This window comes from Ambystoma mexicanum, chromosome 1p, assembly GCF_040938575.1.
Source record: "Ambystoma mexicanum isolate Mex_15411 chromosome 1p, UKY_AmexF1_1, whole genome shotgun sequence".
Taxonomy (NCBI): Eukaryota; Metazoa; Chordata; class Amphibia; order Caudata; family Ambystomatidae; genus Ambystoma; species Ambystoma mexicanum.
This window is the reverse complement of record NC_090921.1, coordinates 959,590,532-959,616,561: the sequence shown is the minus strand read 5'-3', so window position 1 is coordinate 959,616,561 and position 26,030 is coordinate 959,590,532.

Here is a 26,030-nt window from a genome sequence, read left to right as displayed (position 1 = left end):
TGACAAATAAAGACCCAGGGCAAGCCCAGGGAGCATGGGAGTAAGGGTGAAGGAGGGACATAGAACCAGCCCAGGCAATCTGATGGGTACCCAGCACAGGGGAGTCAGGTGGAGACCAGAACAGCCTATGGAGCAAGTAAATCAGATGGGGACCCAGAGCCAGACCATGAAGCAAGGGAGGGGTGGGGGAGAGCAATAGACCCAGCCCAAGGAGCTGGGGGGGCATGACTCTTCCCAGGGAGCAGGAAGTCAGATGGGGACCCAGAACCAGACCATGAAGCAAGGGAGGGGTGGGAGAGGGCAACAGACCCAGCCCAAGGAGCTGGGGGGGCATGACTCATCCCAGGGAGCAAGGGGGAGGTGGGGACACTGCCCAGAGAGTAAAGAGAGGGTGACGTAGACCCATCCTAGAGAGCAAAATAGTGAGGGGGAGACCGAGGATTAGCCTAGAGAGCAGAGGAGAGGGGAAAAAGCAGACCCAGCACAGGGCACAAAGGGGAGGGATACTGGCCCATGCAGCAAGAGAGTAAAGGGGAGGAGGGGACAGTATTATTTACTGGAGAAATTAGGTAAGCGCAGTTGGATTTGTAATTTGCACCAATAAAATGCAAAATCAGTAAAACCTAAACTCTGTGAAATGGTTAACCAGATTAAAATGCTAAATAAGTGCAACCAACGTTGAAACTAGTTTGACATTTTTCCAAACGTTAAATGCAGTAAAAATGTGTGCCTATGTTACTGGATTGTTTTTACAGAGATACAAGTTGGAAACAATCCTAAATAAATCTTCCAATGTATCCTTGCTTGTAAAAGAATCCAAAATAAATGCATTAAAAATGTGTAGTGTTGCTGGATTGGTTTTATTGAGAAACAAGTTGAATACAATTCTAAATAAATCCTCCACTTTAAGTCCAAACAATCCTTGCTTGTCAAAAAATCGAAAATAAATCCTGTAAAAATCCCTTCCTGCCAATCAGTGTTAGTGGATTGCTTTTACTGAAAAACAAGTCAGTAAAAATCCAAAATAAATCCTGTAGAAATGCGTGCCTGCCAATTAGTGTTAGTGGATTGCTTTTACTGAGAAACAAGTCAGTAAAAATCCAAAATAAATCCTCTAACCCAAGACAAATAAATCCTTGCTTGGAAAAATCCACAAAAACTCCAAAATAAATCCCAAAAAAATCTGCAGCTTGAAAACAAGCCAGAAGCAATCCCCAAACAATCCAAAAAGTGGATTTCTCTTTTACTAGGGTTAGCTCCCGCTGTGTGTCGTCATACCTCCAAGAGATTACAAAAAGGAATGCAGTGAATATGGTGTTTCATTTTCATGCTTGTCTCCTGCACAGGAAGGCGTTTTGCAACGTTGCCCCGCGCTGTCATGTCTCCACAGAGTGATGTTCAGTGGCGGAGGTGGCGGAGAAAAGAATAGGCGACATTTAAAATCCGTGTGTCCCATAATGGAACGTGAAGAGTGTTTCTTCCTGTGCAGTGTTTCAGTGTCTGTTAGTGCCTTCGCACCTCAGACACACTAGGAGTGTAATGTTATCTGTCTGTACAAAGGCGCCTTTTGGTCATATCTAATGTGAATTGCTGCTTCAGTTACGCTTTCAGATTAAATTTTGTTTCATAATGCGAAGCGTAATTTTTTAAAAAATCTGTCGTGTGAGTGGCAGATTGACTGAACTGTAAACGATTTCTCAATTTGGCTAGTTTTATGAAGTGTCTGGGTCCGGATAAAGAACATGGAGCAGGAACCAGACCCGACCCATGGATATACGAAAGAACAGGATGCTTTATTTCATCTTAGTTACAGCAATAGAGGTTAGCAGAGGGCTAGTGGGGCCAATGCATTCGTTCAGATTCCTCTCACAGCTCCAAGTCCCTTAACTGACATTCATGGAACCTCACTGTCCCTTCATTCCAGCCCCGCTCATAACATTCCATGGGGCCTACATCTGCATACACACAACAACACACTCACAGATACCACATTTTAATATTTCGCTAAGGATCTCAGGGCATTCTAACGTGTATGCTTTGGTTATAAGGTGCCCACTCACCATGTTTCTGGCGTGGCATTTACTTGAAGTTGGAAGTGTTTCACTTTTATGATGCCCTGTTAGTGTTTAATCTTCTTGAGAAGTTGCAGGATTTAACATATCTAAATGCTTCAAATAGTTTAAAAATGCATCAAACATGTAGCTGGGAAATATTGGTGACTGTGTGAGCTGAAATGTTTTTAAATATGAGCCTTTAACCCTCTCATTGCGCTAGTGTTTAACGCTTTGAGGTATTTCAGGTGTATGAACTACAGAATTAACTTAAATGGTAAAATGCTATATTTAGCAAATGTTACTGCTTTTAAATCTTTATAGTTACCATTTTTTACGGCAATGAATGTTAGCAACAGATTTAGAGCACAGAGGTGGTTTCTACAGTTGCATTTAATTCTGGTTTGTGCATCAGGTGTGAATGGTATGAATTTTGGGTGTTAGGTTGTGTGTCTGACCCCTTTCCCTCAAATAACAATGTCACCTAAGACAGTTGTCTTTTTCCATCCTCTGTAACAGGACACATTTTTGTCCTATGGTTCTTCAACTTTCACTCCATAGCTACCAATCAGAGATTGAGTGGAGGCTCTCTTCTCTGACAGTTGGGTTAGTGCTCGAGGGTGGCAGCCTCGAGACCTGGGGGTTGCGGACCCAGGTGGTTGTTGCTAAGGTTATTTTAGAGAATGAGTCCGGTGTTAGTTTATAGCCATGTTTGCATGGCGGGTCAGTGCTTGATAATGGCAGAATCAATGCCTAGGGGTGAGAGTCTTGGACAGAAGGTGCATTCTTTCTTTGGACTGTTGGGTTGTAGTTTTGCTTACACGCTTGTGTGTGCTACGTTGCAGTTCTTTGGATGCAGGTGTGTGTGTGCATGCTCAGCTGTGTAGTTTTGTGTTGTTAAGAAGAGAGATGTGTTACATCTTTATCTCTGCACCTTCCCTGTCTCCTCCGAGTGAGTGATGTCAGAGAGATAATGTTCTGGGGGATGGAATGTTTGTGTGTGAATGTAGGTTCTCTCTGAGGCAGTAGGTGCCAGCCTGACTGGGTGGTGGGTGCGGGTGAGGTTCTACCCTCGTGAACCCGTCCCCCTTTGGGTGCAGCCCCTCTACAATGTCATCTGCCTGTGTGATCTTAATAAAGCGGAACTTGGACTAACCTACAAGCTGCCTCCAGTCATTCTAAGATATAACACCATCCCGTGTGATTGCACCTTCATTATAGTCATCCAGTCTGCCAGTTTAGAGGTATCGCCTTTGCATTTGCACTTTGTCAATTCTATGCATTTGCACTTTGTTAATGTCATGTTCACAATTTATAGCACTTTTTGCACATTCTGCACTTTTCACATTGTGATCATGAGATGTGTTTTTGTATATGATGTGTTTTTACAATTACCTACATAGTGTTGTTTTTATTACATTGATGAACAATATGTCTATGTTCATGGTATGTGTTGTACCTGGATATAAAATATAGCCAGAACACTTTGTTGTTTATTGGTGAATGAATTTTAATCATTTATATCTATCAGTTTTCTTTGAAAAGGCATATGTTTGTAATTTGTAGTTAGCTTAGTCTTCTTAGGCGTTACAGGATCCCTGTTGTTTTCTATATACATTTCTGATGTGGACATCCTGACCACAGGATAAAGTCGAGTTTGAATTGAAAATTCGATCACTACTCAATAGTCGACTGGCAACACACTGGTATCCATGACGCCAATTTCCAGCACCACCAAGCACACATGAACTGGTATTTTCTCATTTTGTACATGTTAAAGATGGTCCCATGGACCACACCACATGCTCCTCGTTCTTTTTACAACTTACAAGAAACATACCATTTCAGATTTCAAATTTGTGAAATAGTTTATTTGCTCTTTTCTGTAATCCTAGGACCACTGTTGATACCTAATGGGATGTTATTTTGTGCAACCGGATTGTTTATGCTAAAATCTTGATTTTCATTTCAGAGCTTTTTCCTGTTATACAAATGTTTTTTTTGTGCCATAATTGGAGGTCCTAACACCACACATCTGGAATCCCGGCACAGGACTGCACGTTTTCCCAAAAGATGCACTAGTGATCAAGCAATGGCTGCTCAAATGGAGCATTCAACCACAGGAAATAAATAACCAATCCAATTATGCGAGAAAATTCATTGCGTATTTGCATTCAACATTTTACCACTGAGAAGTACAAGTCGGCACAATATACAAAGACAAGCTACCCCAGACTGAATCAGAGGTTACTTGCAACAGCTGCATTCATGATCTTTGCGCATGACCATGGACAAGTGAGTATAATATAGGTCAATGGCGTGACGTCATTAGTATTGCTCTGATTCAAGTGTATTTTTTGTGTTTCTATTTCCACTCTGCATTATGACCCCATTGCATTTGTTGAATAATGAATGTGACAAAAAAAAATTCTGTTCCTTCCAACATTTTCCACTAAAACTATGATTCCAAAGAACTGTTGTTTTGCCTTTCACAGTACATTGTTTTAGTTAGTTATTATTCTGAGAGGCCATGTCCTAATTTCGCTCAGAGTTAGGACCATGCTCACTTTAAATTATTGTCCATACTCATGTCATAATTGTATCCTTTTCTCTTCACTCCTTTTTATTATCTTAGACACTTCAGGATCATGGGACATCAATTGATAACACAGCACTAACCCTCCGACACACGTCTTGGAACGCAGTTATGCCACTGTGTGTTTATTTGCGTATTAGGGAGGTCCACCTCAGGTTTTACAATTGTAAGGAGGCATGCCACTGGATTTGTTTTGGTATTGTAAAGGCTGGTTTCAAAGTACTTACCAATCAAATGTGCGTGTGTCCTGTGTGTGCACCTGCTTACAGCCCAATTTCATATATTGTCCACACGGGGAGAGCAGGCTATCCAGTGCTCTAACAGCACCATCCGATGCACAGCCGGGTGTACAGGTATGCTAATCACTGCTCTAATGGCACCATCCGATGCACAGCCGGGTGTATAGGTATGCTATTCACTGCTCTAATAGCACCATCCTATGCATAGCCGGGTGTACAGGTATGCTATTCACTGCTCTAATAGCACCATCCGATGCACTTCACCGCTCTAATAGCACCACCCGATGCACAGCCGGGTGGGCATGTATGCTATTCACCGCTCTGATAGCACCACCCTATGCACGGCCGGGTGGGCATGTATGCTCTTCACTGCTCCGATAGCACCATCCTATGCACGGCCGGGTGGACAGGTATGCTATTCACCGCTCTAATAGCACCATCCGATGCACGGCCGGGTGTACAGGTATGCTATTCACCGCTCTAATAGCACCATCCGATGCACGGCCGGGTGTACAGGTATGCTATTCACCGCTCTAATAGCACCATCCGATGCACGGCCGGGTGTACAGGTATGCTATTCACCGCTCTAATAGCACCATCCGATGCACGGCCGGGTGTACAGGTATGCTATTCACCGCTCTAATAGCACCATCCGATGCACGGCCGGGTGTACAGGTATGCTATTCACCGCTCTAATAGCACCATCCGATGCACGGCCGGGTGTACAGGTATGCTATTCACCGCTCTAATAGCACCATCCGATGCACAGCCGGGTGTACAGGTATGCTATTCACCGCTCTAATAGCACCATCCGATGCACAGCCGGGTGTACAGGTATGCTATTCACCGCTCTAATAGCACCATCCGATGCACAGCCGGGTGTACAGGTATGCTATTCACCGCTCTAATAGCACCATCCGATGCACAGCCGGGTGGACAGGTATGCTATTCACTGCTCTAATAGCACCATCCGATGCATAGCCGAGTGTATAGGTATGCTATTCACCATTGCGTCGTGCATGAGTTAGTACAGTCTCTGGTCTTATTATTGATAGCATCTAAGCCACTATGATCTCTGGTTATATTCTCCTTACTGCGTGCAAGGGTTTGCCCCATTCCATTTGCTCTTTTGCTAGTGGTTGCTTTGCCACATACAGTTGTCTTGTCCATAACTCTAACTTTTGCAAGTGTTTTGCGATTGAGAGTTGTCAATTCACAAATATCTGTCCCGCGGTTCTGTAGGGCAATTTAGAAAAAATATCATCATCACTTGTGCTTGTGTCCCTACTACCCGTTTCTCTTTTTCTCTTGTCACCTATCTTTTCTTTGACACAGGAGGAGAGTGGTACACGAGGTGCTTACAAAGTACGCTCAACAACATCTTGACTTTTCCATGTGCTCTGTATTTCCCCATCCCAATTTCGAGTGTCATTAACGTGCCTCTTCCACAGTTATCATTTTATGTATTGTACTGTAGTAAAATGCATTTTGAGACTGACCCGTGGAAATGAGTTCTAGTTACTTTGTTTATAAATTCTAATGTTTTCCATGGGGGTAACAATCGAAAGCAGCCACGTCACTATTATTCGTCATAGTAGTGTGAAGGCCTATTAGAAAACACCGTCCCCGCACATTTGTTTGTGTTATGATAGTGACTTCTTCTATTGGACCACTTCATTTTGTTGATACAGGGGGCGACTGTGATAACCACTCTTACCTGGACCATCTGACACTTCCCAAGGAGCGCAGGTATCCTACTTGGTTTTGCTTTGTGCTTTACATCATTTTTTGTCTGCGGTTACAAGTGAGAGCATGTGCGTCACAAATATATGTCTTGAAGTGTCTAGGCTTCGATCCCCATTTCCTTGTGTCATAACCTATCCTTTGCAAAATGCCTCTTAATTTCTTGCCCTGTAGGCAGAGTCTGTAGCCACTCTACTGCCTGGTCAATTCAACACATCCCACGGAGCGCAGGTATGCCACTCACTGTTTCTGTGGTTGCGATTGAGAACATGTATGTCACATATGTATGCCCATGCAGTTGCTAGGCCTGGGGGAATGCATAGCCCCGTGCCGTTCCTTGTGTCATAACTGTGTTTTTACAAGGCTGACTCATTTCATTTATATCCCTGCAGGTGGAGTCCATGATGGCCACTCTTTTATCTTGACCATCTGCCACATGCCACCAAACACAGGTATGTCACTCAGTGTTGCTTTGTGCACTAATGGGGGGTGTCTCTGTAGTTACAATTGCGAGCATGCATGTCACAAATATATGTCCATCCAGGGGCTAGGTCTTGTGAAAGACATATCCCCATGCAATTTACTTTTGTCAAAACTATGCCTTTACAACATACCTTGTTTCATTTCTTGTGCTGCAGGAGGAGACGGAGAAGACCACTCAATTTTCTGATACAGCGCACGTAAGCCAGGTATGCTATTCAGGGTTGCTTTGTGCATTTGAGACAATGGGCCTCATTACGAGTAGGGTGGTAAGGGATACCGGGCACCGGTAAGGAGACCGGTGGTGGTAATCCCTTAACGCCCTACTACGAGTTCCCTTAGCGGGTCCCTCCTTTAAAACCTGTTCTGACCAGGTGTTATGGACGGTACCCGTTAAGGGAAATCAGAGCCAATAACGGTACCGCAAATTGCGGTACCGTTATTAGCTACTTCCCCATTCCCGCAATGGTCGGACTACACCGGTACGTCCCCATTGAACAAGACCGTTGCCGGTACCATTATTGGAGTCAGTCATGGCGCAAATAGTGCCATGACAACCTCCAATCTCGGAATGAGGCCCAATGTTCTCTTCGATCTGAACCATGTTTCTAATTTTAATGTTATATCCTGAAATTGCCACAGGGGGAAGTTCAGTTGATATGACCTTTGAATTAAAACAATAATGGTAAGTACTTAATAAATTGCATTGAAACTTGTTACAGACATCTTTGTTCATTTGACCTATTCACACTGTCAACCTATGCTATATGCATTAGTTTGCAAAGTATATTTAATATATTGAAAAACTATTTTTAATTGGAAAGGTAAAAAGATTTTTTTTAAAAATCATATATCTTTTACAATTAGAATTGTATTACTTTTGTACAGGAGCCTACGGAAGAGAAGAACAGAAACATGCAGATAACACAATATACAAGGGAAGCAGCCTTTCAAACAATAGTGATTTGGGAAAAATTCATGTTGCAGAGATCAGAACCATCACACAGTGTATGTCACAGGTTTCCCCCTTTCTCAACTGTTTTCGCTGCTTGATGGATTCCGTTGTAGAAGTTTTCTTCCTTATGGTTCGGGTCTTGTACAAGCCCGATCGGCCGTCTTTGGCTTCCAGTGTTCGTTCAACTTCTTGTCCGGGATCGATAGTAACTCCAGGAAATCCAGGAAGAAAAATAAGGAAAGCACTCGGAGGCGGGTGCACGGACTCCGGGAGAAGGTTGGGTAAGAAGGAGAAGGGATAGAATTAAGCAAGGGTCCGGGAACCAGGAAAGCAACAAAGTTCTGAGAAAGTGAACTACAGAGCACACGTCTAGCCACAGCTAACAGTAGCGTTGAGATGCGTGGAAGCGCAGGGGTGTGGCTATTTTATCAAGCATGCTGCAATGAACGTGAAGGCTGGCAGGCAGCGTTCAGTGATTGCGGCCATGTTGGTAGTACAACAGAGTGCAAGCCCCGACGTGACAGGGACCAGGAGGCCCAGAAGGGACGTGTCCGATGGGTCATGACAGCATGCCTCCTCCAAAAACCCGTCCCGCCAGGGTTGCCCGGGTGTATGAGATGGAACATTCAGAGTAACCTGGGGGTATTCAAATTGGAGACGGGTTCCCAAGTGCGTTCACTGGGTGGATATCCTTTCCATTCCACCAGGTACTGGAGCTGACCACGTTTATATCTGGAGTCATATATTCGGGAGACTTCATATTCCAGTTGGTCATTGACAAGGACAGGGCTAGGTCTGAGGTTAGTCCGAGAGGTCTGGATGTATGGCTTTATTAGAGATGTATGAAAAACTGGATGGATCTTCTTCCAGGAATCTGGCAATTTGAGGCGTAAGGCCACTGGGTTGATGATTTCTTTTATAGGAAAAGGCCCATAATATCGGGGAGTCAGTTTATTTGGCCGTAGATGTCGAGGCAGTAGTTTCGAGGATAACCATACTTTATCGCCTATTGCGTAGGAGAGTGCTGGTCTTCCCTTTGAGTCCGCATAATGTTTGGTCTGATTCCGGGCTCTTTCTAGATGTTCTTTGGCTTCTCTTTGTACATGGATAAGTGTTTCAATCCAGGAATCGACTGTAGGAACCGGTGTATGATGGGGGAGGACAGAATGTAGAACCAAAGGGTGGAACCCTTGGCTACAGGAGAAAGGGCTGGTTTTTACAGCCGAGTGATCCGAGTTATTATAAGCAAATTCAGCCACAGGTATTAAAAGGGACCAATCATCCTGGACCTTGGTAGCAAAACATTGAAGATATTGTTCTAAGGTTTGATTCACACGTTCAGTAGCTCCGTTGGTTTAGGGATGGTAGCCTGAGGAGAGAGCCCATTGAATTCCTAGTATTCGACAAAGGTGTTTCCAAAACTGAGAAATGTATTAGGGTCCTCTGTCCGATATTATCTTGGAAGCCGGAATATGTGTTCCAGGAAAATTCCAGCGAGTTCCGATGAGGATGGTAGTTTATACAGGGGTGTAAAATGAGCCAAATGAGTGAACAAGTCAATGGTGACCATGATAGTCGTGTATCCCCTGGAAGCTGGCAATTCCACAATGAAGTCTGTAGCGATAAATTCCCAGGGCCTTGTTGGTAGTGTAGGCTGCAGTAGGAGACCCGCCGGTCTCTTGTTATCATGTTTGTTCTGAATACAGATAGAACAGGCTTGGACGTACATCTTAACGTCAGTCTTCATTCTAGGCCACCAGAATTGCCTTTGTATGAGACAGAGGGTATTGGTAATGCCACGATGTCCAGAGTGAAGTGTATTGTGGCAAAGGTTTATTATCCTTTGTTGTAGTTTCTTTGTGGGAATGACTAAGGCATTATCTTTGAACAAATATCCGTCCTTGGTTTTCAGATCCCATTGATTCTTCCTTGAAATGTTCTTCCAGAGTTCAGAGGACTGGGTTTGTAAGCGAATTTCTTCCAGGAGGTTGATTGCATGAGCTACAAATATCGTATGGGGAAACATCTTAGGGACTATCCGGTCTTCAGGAGGTTCGTAATCAGGGCGTCAGCAATTATATTCTGCGTTCCAGGGACATGATGAATCTGGAATTGGTATTGGGCAAAGAAGAAGGCCCAAGAGGCTTGACAGCTATTTCTACATTCCAGGGCCTGTAATACTTGAAGATTTCGATGGTCCGTGCGAACCTGGACCAGATGGTTTGCTCCTAAGAGTAAATGACGCCACTCGGTAAAGGCTTGACGGATGGCTAACAGTTCCTTTTCTAAAACAGAGTAGTGGGTTTCACTGGGAGTTAAGGACCGTGAAAGATAAGCAATAGGATGTTCCAGTCTGTCGTCGAATTCTTGTTTCAGAACTGCTCCAATGGCGTAGTTAGAAGCGCCTGTTTCCACTAAGAAGGGCTGATTGATATCAGGTTGAGCCAGGATGGGAGCTTGAGTGAACTCTGTTTTCAAGCATTGGAAGGCTTCCTCCTGAGCTGTTCCCCAATGAAAGGGAGCGTCGTTCTTCAACAAGGCAATAATCGGTTGGACTATCTCAGAAAAGGAAGGTATACATTTCCTATAGAAATTAGCTAAGCCCAGGAAGGACTGGATCTGTTTCACGGTGGTCGGACTTGGCCGGGATAGTATAGCCTTTACCTTGGATTGATCCATTCCAATACCTTCTTGGCTAAGAACAAATCCTAGATAGTGGACAGTAGGGACATGAAATAGGCACTTCTCGGGTTGCCAGGAGCTTGTGTTCACGTAGCCATTGTAACACTGCCTTAACATGTTCCTCATGCTTGAGTGGGTCCTTCGAGAATATTAAGATATCATCCAGATACACGATGACAAAAAGAAATAGCATATCCGAAAACACCCGATCCATGAAACGTTGGAAGACCGCCAGGGCGTTAGCAAGTCCGAAAGGCATGACCAAGTATTCATAATGACCAAAGGGTGTTCTGAAGGCTGTCTTCCATTCATCACCTTCTCTAATACGGATCAGATGATAGGCACCTCTAAGATCCAATTTGGTGAATACCACAGCTCCTCTTACTGCTTCCAGGATGTCTGAGATCAAGGGCAACGGATAGCGATCCTTTAGGGTGCACTGATTTAGGCCTCGATAATCAAGGCAAGGTCTGAGCTCATTGGTGTCTTTCTTTGGAACAAAAAACAGTGATGCTCCTGCTGGAGATTTGGATGGTCGTATGATACCATTTTCAAGGTTAGTATCTAGGTATTCACGGAGGGCCTTTTTCTCAGGTTCGGATAAAATGAACATCCTCCCAAAGGGGATCACAGCTGAAGGTTCGGTTTCAATAGCACAGTCTTCTGGTCTATGAGGAGGTAAGGCTTGAACAATAGCAGAAGAAAGCACATCAGAGTATTCCTGATAGATTTTAGGAACCTGGATGATGTTTGAGACCGAGAGGGGACCTTGATGGTTTGCTGAAAGTCCTTCCGCTGGTGTCGAAGCGGGGTCCAGGGTTAGGCAATGAGACATGCAATGTTCAGAACCCAGGAACAAGGAACTTGCTGCCCAATTGATGTATGGATTGTGTCTTTGTAGACAGGGCATTCCCAAAACCAATGGGTAATGGGCAGACTTTATGATGTCAAACCTTATCTTCTCTCAATGGTGGTTTATTGCTAGCTCGATTTCCTTAGTCTGGAGGGTTATTGGTCTGGAAGAAAGGGGTCTCCCATCAATTGCTTCTACAGGTTGCATGACATTCCGGGATTCGTAGGGAATATGGTGTTTAAGGACCCATTCTTGGTCTATGAATATTCCCATGGCCCCACAGTCCACTAATGCCATAATGGGGTAGGTGTTCTTCTTGGATGGCGATAGGAAGGCCTGTAAAATTACCAGATTGTTCTGTCCAGGAGAGTTCAAGGATGGTATAGGTGTGGAGCCAACATCTTTCTCCCGAAACTGCACTCCATCTAGGATCGGGAGCTGGCGTTTCCCAAACGCCGTCGAGGAGCTATAGGACACTCTCTCACTAAATGTTTGTCCGATGCGCAATACATGCATAAGCCGGTATGGATCCTTCGTAATCTTTCTTGGGGGGATATTGGTCCACGGAAGGCCCCTAATTGCATGGGTTCAGGTTGGTTAATGGGGGCAGAACTGTCTTCGGATTTCGTGGGGGTCTCTATGAGATTCTTCTGGAAGGGTAACTTGGTTTTCTTTTTCTCGGCCTTCCTTTCCTGTATGTGAAAGTCAATCTGTAGAGCAAGATCCATAAGGGCCTGGTATGAACTTGGACGTGCTACCCTGGCCAGTTCATCCTTGATGTCTTCGTTCAACCCTCTTCGAAAGAGAGTGAAACAGGCTTCAGAGGACCAGTCTGCTTCTTTAGCCAATTGCTTAAATCATGTAACATATGTGAGCATATCCTGGGAGCCCTGCTGGAAATCGAGAAGGCGTTCCTGAGCAGTATAGACCTGATCTGGGTGGTCAAACATGGTCTTAAGTGATCGAATGAATCCATCATTGGCCCTCATTACGACCCTGGCGGAGTGGGTTACCGCCAGCGGTAATCGTGGCGGACCCGTCCGCCCTACTACGAGTTCCCGTAGCGCCATGGAGCCTTTCTCCGCCTGGTTTTACCGGGCGGAGAAATCCATGGCGCTAAGGGACCTCGTTGTTAATTACGCCACCGTACTTTACGGTGGCGTAATTAACGCATTCCCCACTCCCATTATACCCTATGGGGCAAGAATGGGAATGGGGAAGGGCAAAATGGGGATTGGGGATTTACCGCTCCGCCAAGGGCGGCATGGGGTGGAAAATCCGCCAACCCCCATGGCGCTATCGGCAGCTTTCCGCCGTGCTCCGCGGTGCATTTAGCACCGCGAATTCCGCCAGGGTCGTAATGAGGGCCATAGTCATCCAGGGGGGAATCTCCGGCATTAACTCATGGTGTGGCCCAGGTTAATGCATTCCCGGTGAGGTGTGAAATAATAAAGCCCATTTTAGCCCTGGCGGTGGAGAAATAATAGGGCTTAAAAGTAAAGTGGACCACACAGGAATCTAGGAATCCACAAAGGTTCTTTGCTGACCCATCTTATTTGTCAACAATGCCGCCCAATAGTACGCTCTCCTTTGTGGCAGAATCGCGGGATAAAACCAATTGATTTAGCGTGGCATTCTCTGCCTTTAGGTTTTGTACTTCGGTCGTTAGTTCCTGCATGCCGCGCATAAGATCCTGAACAGCCGCCTCCATGTCTGTATCGACTTCGGTCAGGTGGCGTCTCAATCTGTCACAGGTTTCCCCCTTTCTAACCTGTTTTCACTGCTTCATGGATTCCGTTGTAGAAGTTTTCTTCCTTATGGTTCGGGTATTGTACAAGCCCGCTCGGCTGTCTTCGGCTTCCAGTGTCCGTTTGACTTCTTGTCCATGATCGATAGTAACTCCAGGAAATCCAGGAAGAAAAATAAGAAAAGCACTCAGAGGCGGGTGCACGGATTCCGGGAGAAGGTTGGCTAAGAAGGAGAAGGGATAGAATGAAGCAAGGGTCCGGGAACCAGGAAAGCAACAAAATTCTGAGAAAGCGAACTACAGAGCACACGTCTAGCCACAGCTAACAGTAGCGTTGAGACGCGCGGAAGCGCAGGGGTGTGGCTATTTTATCGAGCGTGCTGCAATGAACGTGAAGGCTGGCAGGCAGAATTCAGTGATTGCGGCCATGTTGGTAGTACAACCAAGTGCAAGCCCCGACGTGACAGGGACCAGGAGGCCCAGAAGGGGAGTGCCCGATGGGTCATGACAGTGTAATCATGAAGGGTGCCCATGTGCAGTGGCCTGAATGTGAGTAAATGGAAGCACAGAGCCATGGAAGTTGATACAAGATGTTTGTTTCTCTCAAATGGATCCTCCTGAGTGACCACTGACAAAAGAAAAGGGCAACAAATTCAGAACTGATCAATACCTTACACCATCTAAATCGTCAAATTCAGATTTACGTGTTTCAGAGAACATTTTTCCAGTATTACTGTTCACATCTGTGTTGGGTCAGAATTGTGAGACCGACACAAAGGTATAGTTTTCTCAAAATTTGCCATTTATTAAAATAAAAAAGGGTTGAGATAAATGCCTCTCTTTCCCTATCCTAATGGGAATGTCCTTACCTAGCAAACTAAAACTAAAGAAAGATGACCTAGTGTCCATAAGACACTTGACCCTCGCACTAATACATATAGCAAAAGTGTACAAGGAATAATTGACTGTCTTCAGATCAACAGAACAGTGCAAAAGTTCCAACTTATTGGTTTTAGAAAGTACTCTTCGTAACCAGAGTTGGTCTCCTTTCCCCTGGACCAATTAAAGAATACCTTCGGAAAGTTTGGTTTCAACAAAGTTCTGTTCTGTTCAACACAAAATGTCTTTTCCACCCACTGCATCTTCCCACTGAGTGAAGATAATTATATTATGACTCCGGCATTACAGCCCAAGCGGTCCCTCCGGCCAGGCGCCGGAAAGGAAACTCCACATTCCCATTCAAGTCCCATTGGACTCAATGGGAATGAGGGGGACGGTAGCACCGGCACCACTCATAATGGTGCGGGTGCTACCGTCAAAGTCTGCGGACAGGAGGGCATACCGCCCATAAACTTTTACTCTGCCGGTCCGGTAACCACAGTGCCAGTAGGTTACTGCGACCGGCAGGGTTGTAATGAGGCCCATTGTCTCGTTCACAAACACTTGTTCAAAAACCCAAGCAATTGTTTTCCTCCACAGTATCACAGTAAGGTAAAATGACTCTTTCACAACACACTAGTTCATAAACCAAGGCAATTGTTTTCCTCCACACAATGGTCCTCATTACACGGATGGCAGTAAGGGATTACCGGCACCGGTAAGGGCACCGGTGCTGATAATCCCTTGCCGCCCTACTACGAGGTCCCTCAGTGGGTCCCGTCCTTAACGTGTGGTCAGACCACACGTTAAGGACGGGACCCGCTGAGGGACTTCAGAGCAAATAACAGTACCGCTAATTGCGGTACCGTTATTTGCTCCTTCCCCATTCCCATTGAGCCCTATGGGGGCTCAAATGGGAATGGGGAAGGGCCATGGGGAATTACCGCCCCTGCCAACCTTGGAATGGGGTGGTAATTCCGCCATTCACCATGCTGGACTCCGGCGGCAACCATGGTGCTACTAGCGCCATGGTTACCGCCATCCGTGCAATGAGGCCCAATGTCTTTCGCAGGATGTAAGGCAAATATTAGTATAACAACGATTCTTTCAATTGAATAGTTTGGTCAGGATAGCACAGCAACTACCTGTGATGATGTAACAGTTTGTCAGCATGATAAAGTTATCAATGTCTTTCGACAACACCTTTTTACCACAACCACATTTCTTAAAAAAAAAAACTGTTTCTTTCCTGGTATACTTGCCTGCCAGGACTAACTACAAGTGGTCACATTCATGGTTCACTCTGCTGCAAGGAACATAACTCCTACTATTACAGTTGATCTCTTCTTAGTTGCAATATGGGTTGCAGATTTCCCCAAACTCGTGTCTCAGGAAAGGAGAATTGAGCCCTTATTGCCCTCTTACATCATCTGGATAGCCTCTTGGCTGTTGGTAATGTGGGTTACAGGTTTCCCCAAGTTGACACTTCATAAATGGAGAATTGTGCCTTTTTTGCCCTCTCATATTTTGCCAATTAAGGGGTTTAAGTAGGCATTCATTTAACTCTCTTTGCCCTACTTATTTCATGTTGCTCACTGACTCTGTCAGGATTCCACGATATTTTAAACACAGGATCTCCTTTAAACACACCATGCAATCTCCACATACACTTCATAGAGTCAAACGACTCTGCCCCTATATCAAACATGCCACACGTTTTCAGGGAACGAAACCTCTCCTGCTCTGGAGGTTGACATGGCGACGTTGGAAGCCCCTACATACACATAATCATGCAGCCGTGCGGGTGGCTTCCAATGGGAAGATAGATCCTCGCAATCACGTGACTGGCAGCACTTTACGCAAACAAGGAAATAAGTATTGCCTTTGCCTACAACGCAGCACTTCTAATTAAAGAATTTCTGTGGCTTCGTCTTCCTGCCGGAATTCCTACTGACCTGATTTTTATGCATCCCGGATTCATCCTTGCCTCATCCCTGAACCAGTTCTGACATCATTCTAAACCCAATCCAGACTGCCTTACGGACTGCCCTTGTCACACGCCTTGTTACAGGCTGCCTGAACAACGCCAACCTCTGCCTTGTTCCTGCACTGATTTGTCTACCGTTTTGTCTCTATTCTGTCCGCACATTGCCAACCAGCTTCTGTTCTTTGGATTCCTCGCTGCTGTTTTCTTTCGGACAATTCTCAGAGATGCTCTGGTGAATTTCATTGCATCAATCTTTCTGGATTTTGTTCAACGTGCACGGGCTAGAGACTCATGCTATATTACACCACCTCATACACTCAGACATCCGCGTGCCTTTGGGACAGGTCCCCAATAACCACCCCTGTCCTTTTACGTACGCTTACCTTGGAATGTTTTGGGATATTCTTGCCCCGGTTTTTGCTGCTCACCTCCCCACACCTGGTAAGACTTCCATCATACAACATTTCTTTTCTTTCACAAAATCACCACATATGCTTCTAACTTTCCTTCCTGTAACTTTAGATATCCTTGGTAGTATTGGAACCATAAGGTACCCCTGATGCTCCATTCCACCTCGATATCTCGGGCGACTGACAACAGCGCACTTACCTTAGAGGTCAGCTCACATCTGTCTCTTCTGCATACTGGGAAAAAACCTCTTTTTGTATTTCTAAGCACGCTGTTTTACATTACAGCTGGGGGTTTTTGAGTGACGTATTCTCGTATCTTCTGATTGATTAATCCTTCTGGTTGTATGTTTTACTAATCAGGGGGGTACATTGGTAGGAAGAACTTGTCATCTACTTGTGAAGTTCTCCCATCATTCCTCTGGTAATCGTAGACTCGCAGACTTCCTGGGGTATTGTCACCCACTAGACGGTAAATCACAACAGACTCCCTGTGGCTTAATTGCAGGAGCGAAAATGCTACGAAGCATCCTGGTGCCCTGTATCTCTTCTCAGGCTCACTGATTACTGTTACCATCTTCGGCATCCTCCTCATGTGCTGCACAGCGCAACTCAGCATCTTGGGTACCTTTACTGTTCTCTCACTGTGTCTCTGTCTCTCTGGGAGCCTCTGCTGCTCCACCTTCAGTGACCATGGCTCTATCAATCACTCATCCTCCTCATAGACACGGTCAGATCTGCCTCCTTGCCTTTCTGCACACCTGCTGTTCCATACACGATCCGACCCCAAGCCAGAGCTTGGGAGAGTGAAGTCTCTTCTTGTTTCACCTGAAGCTTCAACTACTTTGGTATCTTCCCAGACTGCTTTCGCCTCTGCTGCTCCTTGCTTTGCTCGTCTATTTTCAGGTTTAAATATCCCGCTTAGGTGTCTTCACTTCAAACAACTAGATCACATATTGGGCCTCATTACGAGTCAGCCGGTCCGGAAAGAACGGCAGTGGTAAATCCGCCACCGCCGTTCTTTCCGGACCGGCTGATTAAGAGTCCTGCAGGTGGGAGGTGTCACTCCCGCCAGGTCTGGAAACACCGCACAATTACAACATGGCGCCGGTGTTTCCACTTCCCCACTCCTATGGAGTCCTATGGGACTGGGAATGGGGACTTACAGAATTCCGCCTCCGGAATTCCCGGGTCACCGGTGTCGTAATGCCCCAGTAATTCCGGGAATCACAGAGGTGGAATGGTAATACGAGTCCGGTGGTAACCTGATGTTATTTCCGGCTCGGTTACCGCCGGACTCGTAATGAGGCCCATTGTCTTCAGTGGCACTTTTGATACTCATTGGGCCTCATTATGAGTTTGGAAGTAGCCATGGTGCTATTAGCGCCATGGCTGCCTCCAAAATCGTGTCCAGGTACGGTGTCTGAGAATGAGGAATTACCGGGTCATTCCAACCTTGGAGGACCCGGTAATTCCTCATTCACAAAACCAATCCCCATTCGAGCCCTCATAGGGCTCAATGGGAATGGGGATGGACATAATAATGGGCCCGTTGATAACGGGCCCATTATTAGCTCCTTGGTCCCCTTGCGGGACCCGGAAAGGACGTCTGGTTTTACCAGACACCTGTTCCGGGTTCCGCGAGGGAACCTCGTAATAGAACAGAATGGGTTTACCGGCACCATTACTGGTACCGGTAAACCCATTCCGCCAGCCTCGTAATGAGGCCCATTGACTCTTGCTTTGTCTTCCTGGGCCCAGTACCACAGGCATTATGGATCTTGAAGTCCATAATGGATTTAAGTCTTTAAGGTCTACTAATTTCTGTTTGATTGTTGAACTGGATGCTATTAAAGTTAGGAGATGTTATATGATGGATGTGTGACTTAATATTAGGGCTAAGTTTTCTGCCCAAGACAGAATCATTGCAATTACAGGATGTCACATCTAATTCAGGAACTGCCAAGATAAATATCCTATTCTGCCTAGGAAACATTTCAGTGAAGGTTCTTTGGGTTTCCTCATTAGAGGGACTTTTGCAATGACAGCATGCCCTTAGATATTTGGGGATTAGAGAACTCTCATCCTCACAAGAAGATGAATACTGCATCCCTCCCCAAGGAGTCACAACTTCCCCCTGACAGCCATCTCCTCCCATGTGATCCTCGCTCATGATACCACCCCCAAAGTTATGATCAGGTAGTGTCTGCCTTATCCTAGCCACATGATATGATATGATATGGCATTTATAACGAGCCTATACACAAGTGTTTCAAAGCACGACGAGGCAAGGGAGGGGGAACAGAAGGAAGACAGACAACGATCCTACTAGGCCAGGTGTCATTCAGATTGCGCAAGTGCATGGGAAGGGGAAGGAGAAGAAGTGCGGGGGGAGGCGGAGAGGACAGTGCAGTACATGGGATAAGACAATAAATAACAATAAGTCAAATTACGGCCAACAGGTGGCAAGTGAAAGGGTAAGTGCAGACATCCGGTGTCAAGTGCTGGAAGTGGGACCGTAGGGATACAGTAAACAGTCACCAAGTGCGGGGGTTGCCAGGAAGGCAGTGCAGGACTGCGACTGGCGGGGGAGTGGACCTGGGCCCGAGATCAGAGGGTGGCCAGGTAACCCGTGCAGTTTCAGTGTCAGCCAGGAAATCAACAAGAGAGAGGAGGAGAAAAAACAGACGCAAAGAGAAAGGTTTTGAGGTGCTTCCGGAACCGAACATGATTCTCTTCAAGTATCAGGAAAGCAGTGAGTCTGTTCCAGAGGGAGGCCCCAGCCGAAGAAAGAGATCTACCACCAACTCGTTGCTTGGAAAAGCAACTGACCCTGAGGGAATTGAAGGCAGATGAGCAAAGAACTCGAGAAGGAAGGTATTTAGGAAGAGAGAGCTGAATGTATTGAGGCCCCAGGCCCCAGAAAGCCTTGTGGACGATGCAGAGGGTTTCAGTCCTGGAGAGGTACGATCCCTGGGCTTGAGACCAAGGACAAGTCTCGCAGTCCTGTTCTGAATAAATTGCAGAGGGCGGAGAGTAGAAGCAGGCAGATTTAGAAAGAGGCTGTTGCAATAAACCAGCGTGGAGAGAACTAGAGCTCTGGAGACAGTGAGCTTCTGTGGGAAGGAGAGGAAACAAAGAATACCTCTGAGGGGGTGCAGCTGGTAGTGTGACTTCTTAGAGACGTCAGATATGTGAGAAGAGAAGGAGAATGTAGATTCGAAGATGACCCCGAGATTTTTAGCCTTTCAGGTCGGAGCAGGGTGGGGGGGCAAGGGAGGCCGGCCAGAGAGCTACAGGAAAGGAGGGAAGGACGGAACGGGTGTGCTGATGAGGAGAATCACAGTCTTACTGGCATTAAGGCAGAGGTTATTGGCGGCACACCACTCCTGGATAGCAGGCAGACAGTCAGAGATGAGGGAAGTAGAGGAGGAGGCCGAGGGTAGCTTGAAGAGGAGCTGAGTGTTATCCGCATAGCACTGAAAGTTGGGGCAGAGAGCAGCTATGCGGTGGGCCAGGAGTGCCAGGTATTGGTTGAACAGCCAGGGAGAGAGGTTAGACCCCTGGGGGACACCACAGGTAGAGAAAAATATAGCAGAGAGAAAGGACCCAAGTTGGACCTGGGAGGGTCAGTCGGAGAGGAAAGAAGTCAGCCACTCTAGAGCCTGACCAGTGATACCCAGGTTATCACGGAGACGGTTGAGCAGGATGGCATGGTTGACAGTATCAAAGGCAGAAGATAGATGAAGCAGGATGAGGACGCAGGGGGTGTTAGGATCAAGGTTGGAGAGCAGGTCTTCACGGATGTTCAGGAGAGCAGTTTCCGTGCTTCTGGCAGCTCTGTATCCAGACTGATGGTCATGAAGACAACCAACAGATTCAGTGTGGAGATTAAGCTGGGAGATGGCCCGTTTCTCCAGGAGCCTGCCCAGGAAGGGAGTGATGGAGATGGGGTGATAGTTAGCCGGGCCGGAGGGGTCAGCAGAGGGTTTCTTAAGAAGGGGGTCTACAAGGGCAGATGGGAAGACTCCAGTGGCGAAGGAGTGATTGCAGAAATCAGCCAGGACAGGAGCCAGGAGCCAGGGAGTCAATGTGGTCCTTTATGGTTTTGGAGGAACAGGGGTGAACATGTTTTGATGAGACTTTCATAGATCAGACTTGTCTAGAAACCTTGTCAGCCGAGAACAGGCGAAAGGCAGAGAAGGAGGGAGGAGAGGAGGCTGAAGAAAGGCCAGAGGAAGAGCAGGGAGTGGGAGGGGGATAGGAGGAGAGAGGACAGGATGTCCTGAATTTTTTGAAATGAAGTGAGAAGCCAGTGGGGTACAGAGGGCCTGGGAGGGGACAGGAGAGGTAGAGACTGTGGCAGGATTGGCCAGTTCCTTGCAGATTTTAAAGAGTTCAGCGAAGTTGTTAGATGTTGCAGAGACACAGACTTGGATAGCGCTCGCTTCTTGGTTAGGACAGAGAGCCGGTATTGCCTTTGCAGCAGGCGGCAGGCCAGCTTGTCAGAGGATGTACATGAAGCACGCCATTTCCTCTCGGCCACCCTACACTTGCGTTTAAGTGTTACGTGGTCTGAGTCGAACCTGGAGTTGCACTTGGCTTTGGGCTTAAAGCGGATTCTCATGACAGGGGCAAGGATATCAAGAGTATCAGATATAGCAGAGTGGAGCGTGGAGAGGGCTGTGTCAGGATGAGAGTCAGCCCGAAGGGGAGTAAGAAGGTGGTGAGGAAAGCCTCAGCTAAAATGCGATTCATGGGTCGGATGACCGAGAAGTTGGGTGGCAGTGATGGAATTGGCTTGGCCTGAGGGGTAGGGAGGGTGAGGTGGGAGGAGAGGAGAAAGTGATCACTCCAGGAGAGAGGAGTGGTGAGAGGGACAGAGAGGGGAAGGTCTGAAGAGATCAGAATGTCCAGAGTGTGCCCTGCAGAGTGAGCTGGGCCAGAGGGGGAGAATGGAGAGTGAGAGAGAGAGTGAGAGAGAGTCCCAGTCACATGGGAGGAGATCTTAGGCTGGGTTTCTGTGATGACTCATTAGGATTCATCACACAGACCAGAATTATCCCTTTTTGAATCTACAGAAGAGATTGAAGACATAATGGATAATGAAGACACCAACCAAGATTACATCTTGTCTTTTGTTGAAGAAATTACTAGCAAGTCATTTGTCAAACTATGGGATTCTATGGGAACATAAATATATTGGGCCTCATTACGACCCTGGCGGAAATCGAAAAACGATGGCGGAAATGCAATACCGCCATCGAATAGCGCTTCCCAGGGGGTCAACTTGATGGGTGATTCCGATCCTCCCCCGGTGGCTGTGGCAATGTTGCGGTTGGCAGAAAGTATGCTACGGACGCGTATCCGCAGGTCGTCCCACCGCTTCCTGCATTGCTGTGGGTTGCGGGGTGCGGTCCCCACCGCACTTACCCGCTGTGCCACCAGGGCCCATATGGCCTTCTTGTTCGCAAGTGCCGCCTGGTCATTTGCGTGGAGAAGACGGCGGCGGCATTCTCCTGGAGGGTCTCTGTTAGCACGGTGAGTTCCTCACGGGAGAAGTGGACCTGCCGCTTGCGGTCGCACGCTTTCTTCGCTACTTTTCCCATTTTTCTTGGTTTCACTAGGGTGGATGACGGGTTGGGATGTGTCTCAGGATGGTGTTTTTAGTGGTTGTGTGTATTTTGTGGTTTTATAGGTGTACGGCGTGTTGTTTCCCGTTCCGGGCCCATGTTTTTACTTCCGTTTCCGTATATTTACGGTCACCGTACTTTCCGGTTGGCGCTCACTGCGGTGTCCGCTATGATGGGTGGCGGTATTGCACCTAGGGCGCCGTGCGGCGGTGTGGGCCGTTTTGGGGTCATTTCCGCCATCGCGGACTTTGCACTTCCGCCATGCCGTGGTGCTCGTGCCCGATGGGTCGGAATGGGCCGCACTTTGCTCCATCGTGCAATGGCGGAAACGCTATTTACGCTGTGGCGGTCCCGTCAGTCACTTTCCGCAAGGGTCGTAATGAGGGCCATTGTGTTTGAGGAGTGCCCCCTGGATAGTTAAAACAAACTGGCGGGAAAACAAAACATAGTCAGAAGTAGAGAAGAATGTATATATACATGGGGAAGGAAATAATGACTCAAGAATAATTAAGTAGACAGAGAGAGGATACTGGGGAAGACACCCGAGAAGTGAGAGGATTCGCCTAATTCCTACGCTTTTAATATAAGCAGCTAGAAGAAACTTGCATCCAGAGTCCCAAATAAAGGGGAACAAATAGGTCACTGCAGCGTTTAAAGACATTTTTGTGAAAGGGTTGGGTTTAAACTCCATGTCAGGGTAAAAAATATTAGAGGCAGAGGTATATGTGGCCAGTTGGAGTTCGTCTAGTCTTTTAATGTCTGTCTTATGTGTTGTTTGTTGTGACATCATAAGTAAAAAAAAAAATCTTAGAGGAACTGACAGAAGATTTATGCGATTAAATAACTGAGATATTGTAGTATACGAATTGATGTTTATTGAGTAAAATAGAAGATATCAAATTTTGTGGAAAAAACAGGATTGGAGCTTGCAGTGATTGGTCCTCGCTCATATTGTTGGAATTGTTTAAGTCACGTAAAGAGTTAATAAGTGTTATATAAAGAGAAAGGGAACAGATTTAAGCATGGAAGTCATAACTTAATTAGCACACCGGTGCAAACAGTTGCCGAAACATACACCTAAGCTGAAAAAGTACAGTGCAGAATGGGTTAAAGGAACTGCCCACAAAATGTTTATGCGTTGGCCACAGGGCGGGTCATTAGCTAAAGCTGTTTTGCAACACATGACGACATACTTGCACACCACATACACGGGAAAAAAGTCAGACAAACGCCTAGCTAGTCTAGAGTTGTGGAAAATGTATCAACAAGACAAGGAATAGGAACCGCCATTAGACTGGATACTTAACGTATGCACAGAGGGGGGTGAGACGCCCTCAGCGCCACCTGTCCCACCTGAAACGAAAATTGAAAATGATGAGGAGGAAGGGTTATACCCGCTCAGGGAACTTAAAGCAGCCACGGGGTATAGCAACCCAGCATATGAGTGAACTACACAAAGTAGTGATGAAAATCAAGATAAAGATAGAGATAGAGATATTACCTACAAAGTCCCGAGGGATAAGGAGAGACGCGATGACGAGAGAAGATACCAGACACAGGCAAGTACATCTCTTGAGGCAGAGAGAGAAGGCAAAAGATGGAAAGGAAGCGAGGATAGAACTGATGAGATCGCATTCGCAAAGAATGAATAGATGGGAGGGCAGAGATTTTATTGAAACTCAATGGCAAAGGCATTGATGAGGTGAAACAAAAGGAGAAGTTAGATGATGTACACAGAAAGGAGAACGTAAGCGAAGACAGAGAGCACGCGAATTCGAATATCTGGAAAGAGAGGTTAAAAAACCTGATCCAGTAGTAGATAGGGAAGATATAGAAGAATTCTTTCCTGAGTATGACTTAGTACCAGGCACGTCCAGCGCAAATATCGAGGATGACTTCGACACCAGAAGCATCGGAGAGATGATCGATAGAATATATGATGAAATGGGGCTAGAACAAGTACCCCAAGGGGAGGGGGAAGATGAGCACCTGGAGAGCACTCAGCTTTACGTCACTGAGGATGTCTCACGAAGTAGTGGGAATAGAGAATTATCCTTAGATAGATTAGAAATAAGCAGGAACAAAGAGGACGCAAGAAGTTGCACGAGTTGGGGGCAGACAATGGGCCTCATTACACGGATGGCAGTAAGGATTTACCGGTACCGGTAAAATACCGGTACCGGTAAATCCTTACTACGAGGTCCCTTTGCGGGTTGGGGGATTTAACGCCTGCTTTTTGCAGGCGTTAAAAACCAACCCGCAAAGGGACCCAGGGAGCTAATTACGGTACCGCAATTTGCGGTACCGTAATTAGCGCCTTCTCCATTTCCATTGAGCCCTATGGGCCAAAAATGGGAATGGGAAGGGCAATGGTGGAAGGGGGAATTACCGCCCTGCCAACCTTGGAATGGGGCGGTAATTCCCCTTTCCGCAAAGGCGGTGCCGGTATTTTACCGGCATGAACCAAGGCGCTATTAGCGCCATGGTTCTCCGCCATCCGTGTAATGAGGCCCAATGTCTGACACTGAAAGAGAGGAGCATGAGGAAAAGGAGGAAGAGTAGATGCGGAAGACGATTCTCAAAGGGAAAAGGGATAAAATGGTCAGACACTAGTGAGTCTGCACTGAGGGCATCAGAGTGAGCCACACAGTCACACTGATACAAAGGAGTATCTCACAATCAGAGGGGGGTGTCTCCACCACCCTATGTGAGCCGGCTGAGGACATTGCCAGGTAGGCGGTGATGCGGGAATATTACCCCTGCAATAGACAGAAGAACCATGAGAGAAGAGATAGAGGGCTATGCGTCCCAATTTCCGTTGCTCGAGAAAGGAGGGGTGAGACCACAGTATATTCCACGGCCACACATGGATCAGGAAAACTTGAAAAATAAGCTTCCAATGTTGACATCGGGAGCCGGAAAATGGATACACGAGCTAGAAAAAATGACGAGAGGGAACACGTTAGCTATCGGAGATATCAAAAGTCTCTTAATCGCCATACTTGGTGATAGAGCAGACGATGTGTGGGCACGGGCAGGTTACCCTAGTGTGACCAAAGTTAATACAGCGCATGACGGAGCTCTGTTTAACAATTGCAGAACCACGGTGTGGAAAGCACTACGAGTGCTATACCCAGATACTTCCGATATGGGAGGTATCATGATTCGACCAATGAAGGAGTCGAAAACCCGTTGATTTACATTCAGAATTTTCAAAATGTGTGGGTACTCAAGACTTGGGAATCTATACCTGTGTTTTACCATATATTGTGCCAAGGGCTGCCAGAGCCGGTACAGAAACAGCTCAAGAAATTGGTAGGAATCGAGTCCAAGCCATGGTCGGAAATACAGCTGACCATCGCATACTATTTCAGGCTGCTGCAAGAAAAGAATTGCAAAAAGGAAGCTGCACGAAAGGGTGAAAAGGCAAAATTAGTGCAGAAGAAATTGTCAAAATATGCTCTTGAAGGAGCAATGATAACTAGCACAGCTGAATCGAGCATGCCACAAGTCAATAATCCACAGTAGAATAATCAGGGCAGTACAGGGTTTTACCCCAGGGGAAGAGGATTTAGAGGGACAGGATGGCAGAGTAATCAGGGCGGTTTTCAGAGTAATCACAGAGGTTTTCAAAATATGCAAAATGGCAACCAAGATATGTCAAATGGGCAAGTGATCAGTCCACCGCCAGTATGTTGGTTGTGTGGAATGACAGGGCACCTAGCGTGCACATGCAGAAATCAAGGCATGATGCAAAACGGCCAAGGAACAGGAGTAG